This window comes from Lepisosteus platostomus, chromosome 16 (assembly GCF_059453375.1).
Source record: "Lepisosteus platostomus isolate fLepPlt1 chromosome 16, fLepPlt1.hap1, whole genome shotgun sequence".
NCBI classification, from domain to species: Eukaryota; Metazoa; Chordata; class Actinopteri; order Semionotiformes; family Lepisosteidae; genus Lepisosteus; species Lepisosteus platostomus.
Window position 1 is genome coordinate 6,025,308 of NC_142626.1, and position 15,806 is coordinate 6,041,113.

The 15,806-nt window shown below is 37.2% G+C and overlaps 1 protein-coding gene across 4 annotated transcripts in view; it reads right to left on the reverse strand.

Moving 5' to 3' along the window:
- LOC148646745 (NACHT, LRR and PYD domains-containing protein 3-like) overlaps positions 1–15,806 on the reverse strand; it is a 2,700,574-nt gene that overhangs the window by 1,565,832 nt on the left and 1,118,936 nt on the right. For 3 of the 4 annotated variants that reach the window (XM_088608542.1, XM_088608540.1, XM_088608541.1), the window contains exon 1: positions 4,349–4,458. The exons of the other annotated variant lie outside the window; for it this stretch is intronic. The gene's annotated coding sequence lies outside the window, so the exon portion shown is untranslated. Of the gene's footprint in view, positions 1–4,348; positions 4,459–15,806 lie in introns of those variants that run through there. 4 annotated transcript variants of the gene reach the window in all.

A 15,806-nucleotide genomic window follows, 5' to 3' on the forward strand; every position in this document is an offset into this window, starting at 1 on the left:
GCACACTGACTGATGATCAGGTGCATATTAACATTTACAAGTGTGTTCATATGGATTTCACATTTTAAAGACAAGGCTAAGTGAGATAACACATTAATGAACCACTGGGTTATTTACCAAAGTAAATTTTCAGAAATACATTTCATCCTCTGTGTTTACCTGCTTCTTAGAACACCTTAGAATTATATCCATTACAAGCCTTCTGAATAGGTTGGATGTAGCTGAGAAAAAGCTGACCTTCTATCACTAGGTCAGAATATTGTAAAATAAATCAAAATCAAAATAATGATGTGTCAGTATAAACATGTTCTTTTATTTTTAAATCTTTAAAAAACCTTTAGAACACAACAGTCCAGGATTAACATGTTACTCCATGCTGATGGGACATCAAGCTATAGGTCTCAAGTGAAATCAAATACACCCAAAATGTTTTCAGTAGAACCAGGCAGAGAAATTGTCTTAGCATGCTTATGAGTAACTGTCATAAAGTTTCTCCTAGTTTACCATAGATCGGACAATTGTCCAGTCAGCTGTCTCTGTTTCTCTTTATTCTGTCTCCTGTTCCCTCTTTCTTCCCACTGTCCTCGTGAGACATCTGTCCATTGTAAGACCAAAGCAGTCAGGTGAACTTAATTATCTTAAGAGTCCGTGTGAATTGGGTCTTAAAGGAGCATCACATTAGAGCTTGCAAGGACATTCTAATAAAAGGATAACATTAGAATATGTTAATGTCCCTGAAATAAGATATTTCCATTGCCAGAATTGAAGTTTCATACAGTATACTGTACATCAGTATAAAGTGTGTCAACTTCCAACCTAAATACACTTGTGTTTTAATAATGGTTTGTAGATGGTGCAGAGTGTAAAGAACACAGGAAAGGCAATTATTATCCATTTCCTTATTATATTTTTTTTGTCCTTGTTGCACACCATTTAAAGAAAATATATTTTTAAGTATATATGTGAGGATGCTTTAATGGTGCATGACAGGTACTATATCATTTAGAAAAACAAACGTGAATATAACATCCTGAAGTCTCTGAATAGAAATTTGACTATAACGCATCTTCCAATTAAACAGTTAATGCTGCTACATTTCACCATCATTCAGTTAATAGACCTTTACTGACCCGTACTGGTCTACAGGGAATGTTCTTACAGTTCATTACATTTTTCATGATAACAGTCTATACATATTTCAGGACATGAGGGAGGCTTCCTCACTCCCTGAGTTTTTCTGTTTTACAGGTTTCAAACTCCACTCAGTCCATTCAGTCCAAGGATTGTCATAGAATTCATATACCCCTTTCTATATACCCAGAAACACAAAATGCAAATTAAACTGAAATGACTGCTCAACACCTTATCAGGTCACAAAGAGAATAACCTGCAATATATGAAACAGATATAATTCAGAATTAAATCTCACTTCCTGCAACATGGAATTCAATCTCCCTATTCTAGAAATGAACCAACTAGGAAAAGTGAAAATTCCACAATATAGGAAACCGGAATTTCACTAAAGATGGCAAACTCTCTAAAATAAAGCTCAGATTACCTAGTCAGAATGTGGTCTCAATGACTGAAAACAAGGACCTACCACATGGCACAAGTAGAGAGGAAAGGGGCAAGGGTATTTCTTCTCTCTGTATCTTTTCTGTTTCTCTCTGTCTTATTCTGTTTGACTGTTTTAATGCTATGACTGTTGATCCACCTTTGACCATCTGTGTTTTCCTATCTCTTAGCTCACTTACAGCCAGACAAACCTCAACTGTTCCAAACGTTGTCTATAAGGCCTGGAATTAAGCAATTAGAATGTGCATTGCCAACTTTTTTATGGCAACCACATGCTTGTAATATGTACAATATATCCTTTGTATCGTGCATCTGATATAATATCATAAACCTCTCAGATAACATTTTAGAGGGTAAAATCATGTCAAACAAACCTCTGCTTTCTTGTAACACCTCTAATTCATCTCGAGACTCAGAAAAAAGGTCAAGGAACAAGCAAATGTGAAGTTAGTTTGTTTGATTTATACATGTAGGTTTGTTTTTTGATGCTTTCTTTTTTGTTTATCTCATGTAAATCCAGGATGAAGTTATCAAAAAGCCCAGTCAGGAGAAGGGTTCAAAAATATATCTCTGAACATTGGTGTAAGCGCAGTCTACTCAATCATGAAGAAATGAAAGGGGTATCACTCTACTCAGACACTATCTAAATATATCAGGATGTATTTCCAAACCGAGCAGACAGAGTGACATGAAAAAAACCATTGCTAAATATCAGCCAGCATGGAGTTTGCAACAGAGCATCTAAAGGACCCTGCAAAATGTGGCAAAAGTGGTCGTGGTGAGATAAGACCACATCAGAATTTAAGGGGTCTGAAGGCAAACTGTTACATGTGACACAAACCCAACATAGGACATCACTTAAATAACACCATCTCTATTGTCAAGTATGGTGCTGGCAGCATTATGATATTTCTCTCTCAGCAATGATTTGGAAGCTTGTCAAGACTGATGGGAACAGTCAGACAGCAACATACAGACATACAACACAGAATATTTAAATAGCAGGGCAATGACCTAAAAAACTAAACTTTCACTACAGTGTATAATAAGAAAATGAATGTCATTCAAGTGGCCCAAAGTCCTGACTAAAATCATAATGAAAATCTGTGGAAAGGCTTGCAATCTGCTGTTTTTGAGCAATGCCCAAGCAACTTGAGAGAGCTTCAGCAATCTGACAAGCAGACTGCAAGAACTGCATCAGGCCAGGGTGCTAAGTTGGGGGAGACTTACCCAAGATGACCTGTGGCTGTAATTACAGCCAGAAGGGGTTCCAGCAAATACTGTATTCACAGATCAGAATATCTGTGCAATCAACAGATTACAGTTTTATCTCCTTTATTATCCAACGTCAATGCTGACATTTACTACAACTTAGAAATCTTAAAAATTCAGTTTCTGAAAAAGAAGTGTTTAAAAAATGCACATGCAGTACATGATTTAAAAATGTCACACAATTGAACAACATAGGAAGGATTTAATTACTTTTACAAGACTTGGTTCTGAATTTTAGAATTTGCTTTCTTATAATTCAATTATAAATTGTTTTGAATAGTCTTAGTTTTATTGGTACAAAGATCTGAAGTTTTGAAAAAAACTATATACTGTACATGAAACAATCCTAGAATTGCAGGAAGACGTTCTATAAAATGTAAAATCCATTACATTTTTAATTCACCTTAATATTAAGATGAAGCAATACTTAAAGTTACTAAAACTGTTTACCAAAGCCCTAAAGCAGGCACAGATTACACAATGAAAATTAAAGTGTTGCCATATTAACAATGTCACAAGACTTTGAACAGGCCAACCTCTCTTCAGGCAGATTGTAAATCTGCAAACTACAATGGTATATTTTTAAAGAGGAATATATTTTACCAAACCAAATCCCATGAATTACTTTACATACCAAACATATCTAAATTAAACCCGCGGTATAGCATGTCTCTCTGCCCTTCACTTTTCACAAATTTATCAATAGTGACCTGTATATTCAAACACCATATACATCTTCTAGACAATATCAGGAAACAATTAGTTCTACAATTTCTGCTTATAAGTTAAAAGTGAGAGTGAAACTAAATTCCCAATTAAAAACATGTAAAACATGAGTAAAAGTCTCAGATTTGTTCCAAGTTCTCATGACTAGACATAAACAAGTAACCAATTTAGGTACTATTCTGATATTTTTTAATAGGTTGGCACCATAAATTGCTAAGTATACATTACAGCAAGTAGAATTTACCAACACTTTTTTTTAAACACGCTGTTTTAATGAAGACGTTTTGTAGAGAAATATAATTTGTATGATCTTTCCAATATACATGGAAAAGAGATATGACATGAAATAATAATAAATTTCGTACAAAGCAAATATTGTTTATGTTACTTAATGAATCCTGTGTAGTCAAATATTAGACCAATACTGTATAAAAGTGAGATTGAATATCAAAATACATTTCTGTGATCAAAGTGAAGTCCTACACTGACAATAACAGATTATTTTTTGTCTGTAAGTGAGAGGTTTATGAGTGGACAAATTGGATCCAGAGGATGTCTTCAGAATGAACGGTGAAACACAAATTATGTTATGTTATGTAAAAGAAAGAAAATCAAGCACTTCTGTGCACAGTTTGTGCAACAGTGGAACAGCTGAATCAGATCTTTGACTTTATTAGCTACTGAAATAAAAACAAATTACCAAATGTGCAAATGGCATCCTCTCTTTTATCACTCTAATTCTAAGTTTCTCATTTTTTAAAGAATGAACTCTTACCTTTGTCTGCTCTTCTGCTCTGGTGTATTAAAGTGGTGAAGATAATTACAGTATGCTTAATCTTCCAAGAGTGACCTTTGAAAGGAAACTGTTTCATCAGCCACTCCCTGTGTACTCTGTACCTATTTGGAGGAGACAGGCTACAACTTATTTTCACTGTTAAATTGTCAACAGAACTGGAGGCACCATTATCATCTAGAGCAATAGTGGGCAACTTTATGGTTGCAGAGGGCCAAAAAACAGTACTGACTGACAAGCTACAATAGAGCTACTGGAGGCCCAAACGGGACTACTCCAGGTCCAAAAAGCAGACAAAGGAGAGAGGTTGTTTCCCCACTGGACTGGCTGATTTTCAGGACAATTTGTGGTATCATTACATGAACTATACTGTGAAAAGTACTGGACCAAATGCGTCCTGTTATGTGTGTAGCTTGATGCCTCATTTTACTGCCTCTCCTGGTAGGTTGAGTCCGCAACCTGTGGAGGGACTCTTCTTGAAATGTATGGGTCTAAGTCTTCAATCTGTAGCTAATACTCACTAGCTGCAAATAACCCGCTATGAAATGTACACCTTTATTAATATAACGCTGGAAGGCCTCGGCGCAATTAAGCAAGAATTAAGAGGAGTCAGGCTGATGGCATTGCAAAATAGGTTTGTGCTAGACCTCCAGAATGCAGCCTCTGGAGGGGTGTGTGCTCTGATAGGCGATTCATGCTGTACGTATATCCCTGCTAATGATGATGACCATGGGAACCTCACCCTCGCAATACACCAGCTGAAAGAACTTAAGGACAGAGTAAATCAAGAATGGGGCATTAACAATGAGCCCCCCTTCTTTTCATGGTTAAAATCGTTATTTGGGTTATGGGGAATGTTTTTCTTGAAACTATTCATGCCTGTTATTGTAGTGTTGTGTTGTTGTATGACTTTGATCCCTATGCTTCGATCTATGGTAATTAAAATGTTTACTCATCAATATGCTCTGTTTATAATGTACTCTGAGGAGCCTTGGGATCCAACAGGTGACCCCTATGAGGACTCTGTAGTGTAAAAGCATTTTTAAAGATAAAAAGGAGGGAACGTAATGGAAAGTTACTGAAGAAAAGTGTTTTATCCTAAAAATGTCAGAGCTGTGTTGTAAAAGCAGCTGGATTCTATGAACAAGGTGTGATTGTACCCAGTGAGTCAAGGGACCCAGCAAAAAAGGCAGATACAAAACTGCACGTAGTTGTCTTCTCTGTCCTTCAAGGCTAAAACCTATAAGGACCGGAAAATTGCTGTCTTGCCTCTCTTTGTATTACTAACCAACCATAATGAAGTAAAAAGATGACGTGTTGCATCAGCTAAGTGTATAAAATAAGGGACCTTTTCCTATTTTACTTTGAAAATCAGCTCACACTTGCTGCACAGACTAGTGGTTGCTGTTTTTCCCTATTGCGCAATATGAATAAATGTCTTACTGAGTGAATGAGAACACCTTTCCTGGCTCTTCTTTTATAAAGATTCCACGACATGTGTCACACACAGATATGTTAATAAACATCTGTTTTACCAACTGTGCTTTAATTATGAATCTTTTCACCAAACTGTGCCAGAGAGCAAGGAATTCACGTGCCTCTAATTACACCAGCCACCCGGGTGTATTCTTGGATAAATCATTTACAAGTTTGGGGTTATGGGAGTATATTTTAGATATTGACGAATCCTCTGGTGAATTCCTTATTATTCTCTAATTTTCGGAACTCCTCATTTGTAATATGAGAAAGGGCTGCAGGACAGCATGATTGAAGGTCAGATTAGGACATCTCTGTGAAGCACTACATAATAAATTTTGGAATTCAGAAAACAAAAAAACTAGCCTTGTCACTAGCTGCTACCAAACAAGATGCACCTCAATCAGGAAGTCACTGCATAGCACACAGTCTAAATCTAAAGTCAAAAAGTCAAATGTATTTGATATAAAAATAAGCTGAAAGCTTTTAGTGGCTATTCCACAGTCAATAGCTTTTTCAATACAGCATATGTACAGATGCAGCCATTCAAAATGCACGGTACAACCCCGTACCGTGTGAAATTACCCACAGTTCACTGCTGTGTATCGCGGTATGTGATTGGCTGGTCAGAATGACTGACAGGGGCTATTGTGGTGCATTGGTTGTTAGTGAAACGATGTAATTATTTAATCTCTTTACTGTGCATGTTTTAATTTGCTTAGTATTGAATATTTATATGGAATTTTACAACTAAAGGGAACTTTTAGTAGCTGAGCATAAAAAGAAGAGGAGCATAATGCGTCTGATGGTCATAAACGATATTAATTTTGGAACATAAACATATTATGTAAACTGTATGTGGCTGGTATTGGTAGTTTAAAGAAAAAATACACACCAGCATTCCACTTTCTTCCTAAACCTTTTAAGCATCAAAGTCTTTTATTTGGTTACATACTGTGGTTATTTTGGAAAACTTTTTACATGCTCCTTCTGATTATATTAAGTTTATATACTTCATAAAAGTTATAATGTTTTAACCATTTATGTGAATACTTAAGCTCGTTATCGCAGTAAAAAAAACACATACTTTTTAGAATTTGATTAATAGGGAATATAAAATGGAATCTCGTATCTAAAGAAATAAATAATTATATAATATATAATACTGTAGCTCAAATCATCACAGTAGTACACTTTCTTTGGAAATGTCTGCATCAGTTTAACTCACTCCCACGTGATTACGTGTGTGGCATAATGGGTTAGGCATGTGCCTTTCCTACTGGAAGTAGGAGGTTCAAACAAACATTTCTCTGAAAAATGAAAATAGCAAATATTATGGACACTATATATTTACATTTTTTATATTTCTTAATATCACAACATGTTCAAAGCTAAATGATTTCTTAAAAACAACGAATAATTTCAAACTGCTGCTGTACTGCCACTAGTGTCATTATTACTGAAAATAAATATTATCAACACTATTTTGAATTTGTTGATATTTCTAAATATCACAAAACGTTCAAAGTTCACATCCTTGCGAAGCAAGCATGATGTTCTCATCCATTCGAAGGTTTGATGTTTTTTTTATTTTGAAACCATGATCTTGACAAACTTGGTCAGAGCGCTCTTCATTACAAACTTTCTTTGCGAAATACTTTAAGTTAAACAAATGAAGGAAGAAGGGTCATTTTTATAACTGGCACTCCAAGATTCTGACTGATTTAATTCCCCTCATTTAGCTGGAACGGATAAAGAAATCATGCAGTAGTTACAGTAAGGGAACAAGTAATGAGTTTATTCCATGCTGAAAAGAGAAGAGATAAAACACAATGTTTCGGCTATGAAGCCCTCTTCAGATATTAGCTCATCAGTATAGTATACATTTATCTGTATCATTTGTCGGGACAGACAACTTACTGCACTATAGCTTTGGTAAGGAGATGGACTATGGCCAAAATCAAGAAGACTCTCTCACACCAAATAATGAAGATGAAAAGAAAAGGTAGGTCAACAAGAGACAGTTTCTGAAAACTGGGTGAAAACTTCAGCTTAATCCCCAGATTTAAATCAAATAGAGATGGTATGGCATTCCCAACTGAAACAAGTGTTGTACAGTGATATAGACTGGGTAACGTCTTCCCCATTAAACAATGTGCTTATCGCACAAATCGTGCTAAACTAATAATTAGACACAAGAAGAGTATTATTGGACAATGTTGTGGGGCTCTGGCGGAATTTCTCTGTAAACGGAAGAGTTATAGAGGATACACGTTGTGTATCACCTCTTTTGACACTTGTAAAACAGAACATTCCAATGTTAATGCGACACGTAAGATATAATTAATAATGTAGCACTTTCAGGGTCACATGGGTATGCACCCTACACCGCTGGGGGATCAAACGCAGGCCTCCAGCATCACTCAACAAGGAACCAGCCATTTGAGCTAAAGGGAGATCTCCTCTCTGCCTAGCGGCTCAGGTCTGCTATTTGCAGGGAATGGCAGTGATGTCACTGTGCTGGTAAGCTGGCAAGCCAGCTCGCACAAACTGTAATTACGATAACCTTTTTAAATCTCTGCGTTCCTATGGTCATATGCAGGTTGTTCGCACGAACTCGTATTGAGCAGTATTTGTCACATTTGTGAACGTATGTATACAGTGGTCCTTCCTTGTGAGGCTTCCTCACTCCCTGAATTTTCTGTTTTACCGATCTCGAACTCCACTTCCCTTTAAGGACTGTCATCAAATTTATATACTCATTTCTATATATCCAGAAACACAAAATGCAAATTAAACTGAATTGACTACTCAACACCATATCAGGTTACAAAAAGAAGAACCTGCATTATATGAAATGAATACAACTCAGAACTAAATCTCCCTTCCTGCAACATGGGATTTAATCTCCCTGTTCTAGAAATGCATCAAGTAGGTGAGAATTATTTTTTTCAAAACTGAAAATTCCACAATATAGGACATCAGAATTTCCCTAAAGATGGCAAACTCTCTAGAATAAAGCTCAGATTACCTGGTCTCAGTGACTGAAAACAAGGACCTATTGTACCACATGGCACAAGTAGAGAGGTAATGGGCAATGGTGTTTCTTCTCTCTATCTGTATCTTTTCTGTTTTTCTCTGTCTTTTCCTGTTTGATTATTTTAATGCTATGACTGTTGAATGCTCTAATGATTTATGATTAACCAATTAATTAACTAGAGTGACCCACCAACCCCCTTTGACCATATGTTTTCCTGCCTCTTAGCTCGCTTGCAGACAAACACCTCAATTGCTGCCAACATTCTGCATTAAGCCTTGAACAAAGCAATTAGAATGTGAACTGCAAACTTCATAGATTTTATGGCCACCACATGGTCATAATAAGTATGTCATTTGTATTGTGCATCTGATATAATATCATAAACCTCACAGACAACATTTTAGAGGGTACATTTCTGTGGAATTAACCTCTGCTTACTTCCTTGTAACACCTCATTTGGACTTCTAATTAATCTCAAGACTCAGAAAAAAAAGATCAAGGAACAAGGAAATGTGAAGTTAGTTTGATTAATTTATAAATGTAGATTTGTTTTTTATGCTTTCTTTTTTGTTTATCTCACGTAAACTTTGATGAAGTTATCAAAGAGCACAGATCAATAGAAGGGTTCAAAAATATATCTTAGTCTCTGAACATCTCTGTGAGCACAGCCTACTCAATCATGAAGAAATGGATTGTGTATCACACCACTCAGACACTGCTTACAGTACATCTTTCCAAACCAAGCAGACAGAGTGGCACAAAGAAAGCCGTTACTAAAAATCAGCCATCTCAAAGCCAGCATGGAGTTCAAAACAAGACATTTGAACGATCCTGCAAAATGTGGCAAAAGGTGTTGTGGTCAGATAAGACCACATCAGGACTTATGGTCTAAATGCAAACTGTTACATGTGACGTGAACCCAACATAGTGCATCACTTAAATAACACCAAGTGTGGTGTTGGCAGCATTATGATATTTCTCTCTCAGTAATGACATGTAAGCTTGCCAACACTGATGGAAACATAGACATACAACACAAAAACCCAAAGACCCAAAACATAATGTCTGCAATCACAAAGCTAAAACTACGCGAGAGTGGCATAACAAATACTGAATTCACAAATCAGAATATTTGTGCAATCAAGAGTTTACAGTTTTATGTCCTTATTATCCAATGTCAATGCTGACATTTACTAAAACTCAGAAATTTTCAAAATGGGGGTTCTGAAAAAAGTACTTAACATGCATATACAGTACATGATTTAAAAATGTCACAAAATAGAACACCATAGGAAGGATCTTATTACTTTTACAAGACTTGTTTCTTGTGTTTTAGAATTTGCTTTCGTATACTTCAATTATACATCTTAATTTTACAGGTACAAAGATCTGAAGTTTTGAAAAAAATATATTGTACATGAAACAATCCTAGAATTGCAGGAAGATATTCTTTAAAAAGTGAAATCCTTAGATTGAATTTTTAATTCACCTTGATGTTAAGAAAGACAGCAAGACTGAAAATTACTTAAACTGATTACCAAAGCCCTCACGCAGGCACAGATTACACATTGAAAATGAAAGTGCTGAAATGCCATATTAACAATGTCACAAGACTGTGATCAGGCCAATAAATCTTCAGGCAGAGCAGATTGTGAGGCCTGAGTTCATGGGCAAGCCACAATGGAAAGATAGATTTTTCAAGAGGAATATATTTTAATTTTTTAAAATCCTAATTTAACAAACCAAACCCAATGATTCCCATTATTCCTTTACATCCCAAATGTATCATTAAACCCATGTGAGAATGTGTCTCTCTGCCCTTCACATTTCACTAATTTATCAATATTGACCTGTATGTTCACACACCAATTATATCTTCTAGACAAAAGATAAAACTGTTAGGATACTTTATACACTCATCCCTCACTATGTGATTACTTCTACAATTTCTGCTTATAAATAAAAACTTGTAAAAGTGAAACTAAATTCCCATTAAAACACATGAGTGATAAAAGTCTCTGATTTGTTCCAAGATCTCATAACTGAACATAAACAAATAACCAGTTTAGGTACTGTTCTGATGTTTTTGAATAGTTGGCACCATAAATTGCTTAGTACTGTATATATTACAGCAATAATAATTTATCAACGCTTCTTTTTAAACACACTATTTTTATGAAACAGTTTTGTAGAGATATAGAATTTTATTATCTTTCCAATATGAAATAATCAAGCATTTTTAATAAACAAGTATTGTTTATGTTACTTAATAAATATTATGGAGTTACATATTTAAGACCACAACTATAAACATAAGATTGAAAATCAAGATACATTTCTATGGTCAAAATAAAGTCCTACACTAACAAGAACATATTTTTTTAGTCTGTAATAGAAAAGATTATGAGTGGACAATTTGACCAATTTGACCCAAAGGATGTCTTCAGAATGAACAGTGAAACACAAATTAGAGGACTCAAGTGGAAACTGTGAGGAGTATTTAAAAGAGAGAAAAGCAGGCATTTCTGTACACAGTTTGTGGATCAAAGGAACAGCTGAATCAGATCCTTGAATTTGTTAGCTACTGAAATAAAAACAAATGACCAAATGTGCAAATGGCATCCTCACTTTTATCACTCTAATTCTAATTTTCTCATTTTTTAAAGAATGAACTCTTACCTTTGTCTGCTCTTCTGCTCTGGTGTATTAAAGTGGTGAAGATAATTACAGTATGCCTGCTCTTCCAAGAGTGACCTTTGAAAGGAAACTGTTTCATCAGCCACTCCCTGTGTACTCTGTACCTGTTTGGAGGAGACAGGTTACAATAAGATAAGATCACTTTATTGGCCCTATACAATTTCTTGCATTAGGAATTCATCTTATCGCGTACCTCAGCTTGCTCTCCAGGAGACACACAAACAGGGAGAGAAGCTTGGGGTCAGAGCGCAGTGTCAGCCATTGTACAGTGACCCTGGAGCAGTTAGGGTTAAGGGCCTTGCTCAGGGGCCCAACAGAGTAGGATTCCTCTGCCAGCTGCTTATTTTCACTGTTAAAAATAGATTTTTTATTTATTTATCTATTTTTTATTGTTTAATACCATAACCACACAAAAGAATGTGATAAAGAACATGTAATCATAAGACTGAAAGTAAAAAACCTCTTTGATTTCCACATATATACGGGTATGCTCCAAACAATCATCCATACAGTAGAGTTGTCATCTACTGTATTTCTTGCTGTAGTATTTGAAAGCACAATTTGATTTTGTGAAATAATATACTTCAGGAATCTTTGTTTAGATACAAGTAAATATGCAGGTTACCTCCTTGTAAACATGTTTGTAAATGTGTTCAACTCTCAAGAATAATAATGAGAATAAAAAAGTTTTATGCTAAAGATCCCCTTGGCCAAACGTATTTAATGAGTCCACTAGAAGGACAAAGCTGGACTAAGATGGTTTGTGGGCTGACTGACCACAAACCATCTTAAACCAACTTTGATTCAGGATGTCAACAAAAAAGCGTCCAACTGTCTCATTTCATTGATCAAGTGAAAATGAACAGTGGGTTCACAAAACTCGAGATTTCTTCTGTTCTAGAAAGAATATTTTGGGCAGAATTCTGTTCTTTACTGACTTCCTTTCTCTGCCTGGCTTCTTGGAGAAAAGGTGAAGTCATGACATGGTCTGATTGGAGTCATATGATTGGTAAAGTCAGAGGGCCAGGTTAGTTGAAGTTAGAAGAGAAACCAATGAAAAGAAGTACAGTATATCACTAGATGGTTCAGCATGGACTCAGCTTTAAGATGTCTCTTAAAGTTGGCTCCTTTAGATGCATTCCTCTGCTTTTACACAGATGCTAAAGCTGCTAGGACAAGGCAAACAGAAAGATTATTATAAACATTGAATAACCCTTAATTCTAAGTGAAATAATAATATTACTACTTGCATTGCCCCAAATTAGCAATGTTCACTACTACTGCACTACTGCCACCCTCACACTTCTCTTAAATAATATAGATGCATATTAATAACATTAATGTTTCCAGCACATTGATTTACTTATGACCTCACATGATATCAGAAAAACAAAAGCAGTAGTCTCTCCAAAATGAAGGAACTTGAGCCAGCTGCCTAGCAATTCAAAGGTGCTAGGAATCGTACTTGAAACTATTTTTTTAGTCTCATACTCAATCACTAGTGTAAGCACAACCTACTTAACACAAAGACAACAACTGCTCTTTTCTATACAGATGATTCAGCTAATGAAGACTAAGAATACTGAGTAAAAAAGGGACATAAAGACACATGTATTGACACACAAAGGTGTCAGAGAAACTATTTGCTCACAGTGGTCCCTGTTGTGAAGAAGAAGCATCAACAAAAAAAAATACATAGTCCAGTCTTCCCAGTCTCTGTCATATCCAGGCTAGACTTAAATCCTCCAGAGAGGCCCGCTGGTTTCACTCCATCCATTGTCACAGTCCCGGCTCTCTAGACTCACTTTTCCCTGCCCCAGGCAGGTAAACTCCCAGCAAAGTAGCTCAGTTCTATTGCTAGTGTCTCCTTCGGTATGCTAATCCTGGACCAAATGTCCCTCTCTGCTGTGGTCTCACTGAAAGAGGTGGCTGTTTTGCATAGAGGGACTGGTGGGAGGAAGAAAGTCCCTCTAAGTGCTCAAATCAGTCTTTTTATATCCTTCTTGGCCAGCCAGTCCCACTCTGTGGAATCCTTCCGTTCTTTCAGTCAGGGTCAGGAATGTGCAGGTGATTAGAGGAGGATGCTCAATATAAAAAGAAAACAGATCAGGTTTGTCTGAGAACTGTCTGTGACAGATGGCCAGATATCGTGCAGCTCTGTCCATTCTTTATTTCCTTTTTGCTCCCTCTCCCCAGGTCTGGTCCACAATGCACATGCCAGTAGTTACTTTGTGGTGATGGAATGGCAAGGGCAAACTGTGTTGTTCAATCTTTTTGTTGTAGAGAGGTTTGAAGACATTGATTGAGTGTGGAGACAAACACACCACCATGACAAAAACACTGGCCAGTATATGCAACACACAAATAAACAATAATCTCTGCCCTTTTTTCACTGTCATCTCTCTGTGACATTAATCCATACATCTCTAAATGTATCTGGAAGTAGAAGAGATCTGGTCTTAAGTCTGGTCTGGTTAAGTGAAAGCTTAACGTGGCATGTGGAGCATTTGGGCTGTCACTAGGAAATGCCTGCTTTCGAATCCTGGTTAATGCTGAGAGACGATCTTTTTCCAATTAACGAATTTAAGATGTATACTGTTTAGACTTTTATTTGATAATTGGAAAAGATCATTCCTCAGCATTGAATGGGATTCGAGCTGCTGCACTGGGCACAGCTTAGAGCTAAGGCTGCTGCACAGAGCAGAGGCTGGAAGCTGGGGTTTCTGCCAAACACAATCCGCCGGCTGGAAAACAGTCTCATGTGCAGGATAAACCATGTTGCAAGCTTCCTGGGAAGCCAGATGGCTTAGAACAGCAGACTTGAGGCCGCAGAGACTGCTGTGCAGAGTGAAGGCTGGCTGCGTGCACCAGGTAACACTGGAGCTGAAGGGAAAAATGTACCTCACGGCCCGTGGGTCAGAAAAAGAAAAGGTAGGCTCAGGTATGGAGAAACCAAATTACGAGCATCCCGAAAACAAGAGAAAAAATACTAAGAGGCTCCGGTACAGGGGAAACTAAATAGAGAGCATCCTGAAAAAAAAGAAATGGGATTCAGGGCAGTCATGAGGCTGCAACGTATGTGCAGATGAAAGAGTGTTTAGCTCAGCAAAGAAATGTGAAGAGGGCAAATAGTGAAAATCTCGTCAAAGTGGTACCGCAGCTATATATAGAAAAGCTGGAATACAATATTTTTTTCTATCAAAATAAACTTTATTTCACATCTCACAATAAGTACACTCTTTAGCAAAACATTATTTTTCAATTGTTTTAAAAACATTCTTGATCAGATGATTATCCTTTATCAATCAGAGCAAGGGGATGCTGGGGATGGATTTGTATAACAAAAGAGCCCCTCCAAGCCCTACCACTTGCTTCTTTCCTAGCGTTTTCCTTGTGGCAACTCTGAAACTGTGGTTGTCCAGTCTGCTGCAGGAGCTCAGGGAACAGGAATTTCTGTTTAGTCCCTGTACTGGGCCCACAGTCCCTTCCAGTGCTCCCTCGCCATGGAGAAGCCCCATTTGGTGCCAATTCATCCTCCCTCTGAGGTTCACAAGGATCCTCTTCTCCAGCTCCCTCGTTCCCCGCTCTGTGTTGAGCTGGATGAGAATGGATGAGAGAACCACAGCCTGAAAAAGTATTGGTATTTGTGGTTGATCGGCTCCCATAATGCCTGACAGAGGCTGTAGAAGAGGATACATTAATGCGGCACGTCTCTCCCCCCTTCCTTGACTGGCTGACACATCCAGTTCCTCATGATGTACTCATACCTGCTTCCTCAGACAAACTTGAAGACCATCTCTTGTGGCGCTTGTCTGAACAAAGTCGTGTAAACCAAAACCGGCAGGATTTCTGCTTCCAACACCATCACTTTCCCCGTGAGGGACAGCAACCGTGTTTTCCACAGACACAGCTTTGCGCTTACCTTGGCGATCCTCTCATTCCAGTTTATGGTCTCATCGTCGTGGCTCTGGAAAGAAATCCCCAGGATCTTGAGGGGCTCTGTGCAGATGTCACCGGGAGGGCAGGAGGGGTGCCCAAGTAAGTCCTTTTAAAACAGAATGATGGCTCAGCAGCAATTGCACTTAGATGCAAAAAGGATAGTATATTACGACAGTGCTCCTCACAAACAATTATATATGGCAAAACAAAAAAACAACAAAATGGAACTAGTACACACATAAAAAACAAACCCTTTCTCTAAGAAATAGAGACCAGGAGTCCTATCAC